We start from the raw sequence: 6,465 nt of genomic DNA on the forward strand, positions 1-6,465 counted from the left end.
AAGCCTGAGCTGCAGTGTTGTGCCATGGATCCAAACATCTCCCCCTGAGGGTGGTTGCTACCTGTGCTGTGGTAGTGGGTAGGGTCCTCAGGTGTGAGCCCAGTCCCTTTGAGCCAGGAGATGTCCTAACCCAGAAAACAGAGCAGAAGAGGTTGTGTTATGGCCATCAAGTGCAAATCATACCCGGTGACATGCAGGGGCTATGCCCTGTGCACTCTTCATGCTTCTGAGATGTGGCCAATTAGCAGCTCCCCACTGACTTGGATGGTCTCTCACCCAGAGCATACAATGCAAGGCAGGAATTAGCAAAGCTGTAACTGAAGAGGTCTCCATGGAGATCGACAGCATCACCTCCCAGCTGCTGCATTCTCTGCCTCCTATGCTAAATTTGTTCTCACTGTCTTCCTGGCTCTAATCCAGGAGTTAGTTAAATCTTCCAACATTTGTAATACATCAGTGGAGGAGAGAGAAGGACTAAAGCTGTTGGGAGGGGGCAGAGAAAGAAATCCCCCAGCGCCTTGAGGAGAGCAACAGAAAGTGTTCAGCTGTACAGCCAGAGTTTGAAGACTGGGATTAGGCAGAGCAGCACCTCTGCCTGCCTGCCACTTGCAAATTCTTGCTAGTACTTGAGAAGCTTATTGGAGGTCAGCACCAAACAGCCAAACAGCCTAATCGGTATTATAGACACATAATCAAAGTCACAAGGCTTTACATAAGATATATTGGTGACACAAGAAGTGTTTGTTCCAGGAGTTTTGTCATCAAGATTAGGGGCCCTGAAAGCCTCCACTGTGCACTAACCTGGTTTGGTAGGGCCTGGCACCCGGACCGCCCCGAGGCACCGAGCAGGGCCTGAGGGTGTGTTTGGAACAGCTTTGGGGCTCCAGCCATGGGCAAGCCAAAAGCAAAGTATGTGTGAGTGCGAAAGTGCAGGACCTCAGTGAGCCTGGCTATGATGTGGGCTGCAGGTGAGCTCTCTGTGCTGCAAACAATGAAGGATAAAAATCAAACCACACAAGGAATCAGCTGAGAGCAGAAGGGGTGCCCGCAGTGAAGAGAAGGCATCAAGTGCAGACACCCCCTGCTGCCAGGGCAGGCAGGGCTGGCTGCTCGAAGGGTGGATGGCAGTGGGTTGCTACTGCTCTGCAGACATTGCCTGCACCTCCAGCCTGTGTGCAGATCTGTTGCTGACAGGATGCCAGCAGAGGAGCACCCTGCTTATGGCAGGCCTGCATTCAGCCTTCTTTGGGCACTTGAGTGATGGTGTTGGTGGCCCAGAAGAGCTTAACTGTTTCTGATGGCTGTCACCTGAGTGAAGCAAAGCTGGGCAGATGATGTTTTGCATCTGGTGGCAAAAGGGTGCAAACTGCAACAAAAGAGTTGACCTCTTGGAAAGGTTACCAAGCCCAGCTCACTGGGCAGGGGCCTGCTCCTGGCAGAGGTCATCCTGAGCAGGGCGAGAACACAGCACTGCCAACAGCCAGCACAGCCAAACCACTGCAAGAACTCTTAAGTCAAAAAGAATTTTGTCCTAATTTAGATTTAAATTCCAGGAAGACAGAATTGATGCTGAAAGGATTTCATTCTATTTGCAGAAATGGAAATAGTTCCATTTTGTGGACATTAATTATTGTTTGTAGCAAAGTTTTGGATACCAAACCCTCGGAGGAGTTCTGGGACTTCCAGGTTGTCTGGAGCCAACACTCACTGCCTTGATGAAAAGCCCAGGCTCTGGGAGCTGCTCTGCATCTCCTGGAGAGACTCCCAGCCACAGTGAGGGCTTCCAAACTTCAACGGATTCAGTGGCTTGGTAAAGTCTCTGGCAAAGTCTCACAGCGTAGCACAAAACCAGGCAAATATGCAGCATTTTTACCTGACCTCACAAACCCTCAGCTCAGACCTCATCCACTGAAAGGTTTATAAACTTGCAAAAAGCATCAGCTCAGAGTGACAATGCAATGGTACCTTCATGCTGAAGCTTATGCTACAAAGCAGGAGAAACTCTGGGATTTCAGGGCAGACAGAAGATGGCTGGCGGGGGGTGGGGTTTACATTACATTAGCCCAGCAGTTTGAAAACCTACCGTTTACAGACATTAAATCATGTCACAAACAAAAGCAAGGAGACATTTCTACACTGAGTTAGCTTTGTGACAAGCAGATGGTGCCCATTGGAAGAGGGTCTTGGGACTGCAGCCTCTCACGGCTGCTGCTGTGTGATAGTCAGCAAGGGGTTTCCTCCCAGCTTTAAGTTCCTAAAAGTAAATAAGAGAGGTTAAATTAGGCTCATTTGCAGACTGGAGTGTGCAATGGGTTTAATAACATTCATTAGCCTCCTACATGTGGAACTAAATTAACTCAGGTTCCTGGAGAAACATCCCCAGCTTTGGTGCAAGATGTGCTGAGCGCCCAGCCTGAGCATGCGCCAGGCCCGCACCTTGCCTTTGTTCTGAGCTTTCAATCACACTGAGCTGCAACCCAGCAGGAGAACTGAAAATCCACAGTAAGTGTGCCAGTTCAGCTCTGAGGTCCTCATGCCATGGCTTGTCCAGCCACAGCAGTGCTGCCAGGCATGGGAGCATCTCCACTTGCACACCATGGCTTTGGTGCCTGTTTCCTAAGTGGTGTTGAAGTTAACCACAAAACCACCCCCCTAAAGCCTTCAGTGCAGAGAGGTGCTTGTGCCCCACTGCTGCAGCTGCACATCTATGTGGAACAGGTTTCCCCATGCTCAGCAGGTGACAGTTCCCTTGTCCAGCCTGTGTCCTGTGCAGATGGAGCCCTGCAGTGCTGCTGCTAAGACTCTGACTGATGCCTCTTGGCTTTCCAGGTTGCATTGTGGCTCCCAAAGCTTAACCAATGGAGCTGGTCTCAGCATTGAGGGTGTTGGAGAAGAGCTGAAAAGGGCTTTAAGGAAGTGGCTTGGACCCTCCTGCTCTAAGGCAGGATGACCTTCACACACAACATTTAACCTTTGCAATCCTGACAACCCAGAGATACCAACTCCGTGGCCTCCCCAGGTAATCTGTGGAATACCTGAGGCTTTGCCTCTGAAAGAGAGGGAGAGAGATGGGCCAGTGGAAGGCAAGCCTCTGAGCCCAGCTCTTGCCCATCTCTTGCCCATCTCTCACTGCTAATCAGGTGATTCTCTTCCTCTGTCACCTTGCCTCTTGCTGTGCCGTTTCAGACAGAACAAACCCAGCAGTAACGAACCATCAGCACCCTGCAACTGCTTCCTGCCCGGCTTACATTAGCAGAGCAGGAGAGCACAGCTGATATCAGTCGCATGTCTGCACTGGCAGCTAAAGCCCCAGGCAGAAGCCATCTACTGAGCCATCGAAGCAGCATTCTGGTGCTGGCCTCACCTGAGCGCAACGCCAGCAGCGCAGGCCCAGTGCTGCCTGCTAGCTGGTGGTCCACAGCCCCTGATAAACTCCGTGACAGGACTGATATCACACCCCAAACCCAGCCCCTTCCTCTCACTGCATTAACGGCTGCTCACCAAACAGCTGTGTGCTGGGCAGGATGCAGATCCGGAGCAGCCCACAGCAGCCAGCAGCCACTGCCTGGCCCCAGCATTACATGGTGCCAAAATTCCTGCTCCCTTGGCCATCAGTGTTGTGTGCAATGGGCTTTGCAAACAGACTGGAACAGCCTTACCTTTGGAGTGAGGCAGATGAGGATTTCAGGTACTTCTCTGCCCAGGTGTCACATTTTCACCTGTGCATGGACAAGGAACCACCTAAGGAACCCAGATGATAGTGATGGGGCTGAAGAAGAGCATGTCCACGGGGCTGTCCCCTCCACCAGGGTCCCTGTGGGCAGGGCAGGCTTTAGTGCCCTGTTTGGCAGAGGGGGCAGGTCGCTGGCCCAGGTGGCCCATTGAGTTAGCATCAGGTCTTGCTGTTGGGTGAGGAGAGGAGGGACACCTTAAGGGCCAACCTGTGACCCCCTGGCCTGCTTCTGCCAGCCACAAGCCTCATTTGCCCCCAGCACAGAGGAGTGCTGGCCCCAGCTGCCAGCCCTTGCTGGGCTCTCAATGGGCTGGTGGTGCCTGGCTGGCAAGGTGCCAGCCCTGGCCATGCCTGCAGGGGGTTTGTGTTTGTGTTGGCAGAGGGGGCTGCCAGTGGCACTGGGCCCGGGCAGCACAACAGGCTGAGGCTGGAAAGGAGGTGGCTACAACCAAAGCCTCTGATTCACAACTGGCATTAGCTGGTGCTGTTCTGGAGTACCCAGTCAGATCCACTGAGGTCAGTGGAGCTAAACTGATTTAAACGAGGAGAGAAAAGAGCCTCAGCAAAACCCAGGAGTGCATTTGGCAGAGCTGGGTCCATACTGGGACAGCCAGGGCCCCACTGTCCCTGAGCCAACCTGGGGCAGCCTGCATAGGCCTGTCCCCTCCTGGGTGTGCTTCTCAGGTTGCTTAACAGCATGTTTGGGATATCCTGGCAGGGATGGGGCAGCTGTTGAGCTTTATTCAGAGCCCTCAGTGCCTTCCCTGACCTCAGGAGGTGCCTGCCTGCATTCATGGGCAGATTTATGGTTCTGTTTTCCTCTCTCTCATGGCTATGTTCAATTGGCCAAGGGTCTGATCCTTCATGGGGCTGAGCACTCCCTGTTCTGGGAGCACAGCAGAGAGACACAGCCTCTGTTCGGTTTCCTTTGGATTAAATTTGGTTCCCTGAGAGGCTTCCTGTGCAAAAGGCTTGCTGAAAGCAGTGTCTCTGCCATTAACAAGCGCTTGCTGGGCTTCACTTGCACAGCACAAGGACCCAGTAAAGCCAGCCCTGTCACACAGGAGATTGCTTTGTCCTTTTACCCAAGCTTCTATAGGATGTCCTTGCTCCTCTCTGCTGTGCCAAGTGCTGGCCCAGTAGTTGGGGTGGCAATACATCAAATCCAGCCATTCAGATGGCCTCTCCTTGACCGACCCCACTGACCTGCAGCAGGGACACAATGAAATCATCTGAGTTTCGTGCCCTAGGCAGCTGCTCCTTCAGCCAGGCTCGTTAACCTCTTGAGCTCCCCTGTCCCAACCACCACGCATTGAGCGTGACACCTGGGAGCCAAAAGCAGAAAGCTGTGATGGGACTGACCTGTCACTGGAGAGTATCCCTCTGGATGGATGAGGACACAGCAAAGGAGTAGACTGCTCCATCTGTCTGATGCAAACCAGTGTCTGGCTCTTCAGAGCAGCGGAAACCTGCCTCTGTGCAAGGGATGCTCCGTCTGGGGGCAAGGGAGGAATAAGACAGTGCGAGTTTTAGTTCCTTGGAAGGGAGTCTCACCTAGAGTGGGTCCATACTGGTGGGGCTGTCCGTCAGCATGGCCAGAGCTCGAGAAGGCTTTCTGGCACCAGGAGAGGAGACAGCGGCTGGAAGCACACCATGGACCCACCAGCTCCCCACCTCTAACACAGTGGATAAGGAGGTAGAAAAGCTCCTCCAGCCCTTAGGATACCTGCTGTCTGCCAGCCCCACACAGAGATGGTTTGAAAGCTTATCTGGAGTCAGTTTTACATGATAAAGTATCTTTGTTTAGTCAACAGGAACCACTAATACATGCGACTGTGTTGTTAATAGAGCTGTAAGAATTTTAAGTACCTCCCGGGAGGGTGTCACTTTGGGTTGGCTTTTCCAGGCATCGCAGGGTGCTGCCTTTGTAAACAAGCCCTGAACAAAGCAGGCTGCAGTTGTGCGAGGGCGGTGCAGCTTTCGGTAGATTCCGAGAGAAGAAATCAGCTGCGGAGCGCTGCCCGGCATTGACTTTGTTCCTTGGAAATGGCGAATTTGGGCAACTTCTCCTGAAAGTCAAATGCTGTGGCTCTGGCTAGTGCGGGCACACACAGCAGGGCTGCACTTCTGTAAGCCCGGCTTGCCAGAGAAATGCCACAGCCGAGGGCAGGGCAGCTCCAGGTTGCTCTCCCCTCCTTCCAGAGGTGATCTTCGGGAAGCAGCAGCCTGGCAGGAGCAGCAGCCCTGTGGCCTGGCACGGCGGCCGGTTCACTGATGGTTGGCAGCTATCATCGCCCAGGGGGGCCTATGCCCAAACTCAGCCGTGAGGAACAACCCTGCTGTAAGAAACCCGACGGGAAAACTGTCCTCAGCTGAGGGCTGCCCACACTGTCAGCGCTGGGCACGGCACAGATGCACAACCATGCCCCCTCCCCGGGCACAGTGCTGCTGCTCCTGCCCTGCTGAGCCCCACCTGGGATGGAAACTCCCTTGCTCCTCGCAGGGAGCACTGAGCACCGTGCAGGATGCGTCCAGGCTAGCCCAGAACTCAGCCCAAAGTCCTGGAAGGTGCTGAGCAGCTGTGCCTCCTGCCACTCGGTTTTGGCAGGTGTTCAGCACAAGCAGGATCAGCCCCTTGCTGTAATAAGCAGGGAGCGCGGAGCTGAGCCTGGCTGCATTCCCCCCCACCCCCCAATGCAGAAATGCTGTACATTCCTTTAGGCAGGTTTCCA

The sequence above is a fragment of the Melanerpes formicivorus genome, unplaced genomic scaffold, assembly GCF_026170545.1.
Source record: "Melanerpes formicivorus ecotype bairdi unplaced genomic scaffold, bMelFor1.0.p_v2 SCAF_21, whole genome shotgun sequence".
Lineage (NCBI taxonomy): Eukaryota > Metazoa > Chordata > Aves > Piciformes > Picidae > Melanerpes > Melanerpes formicivorus.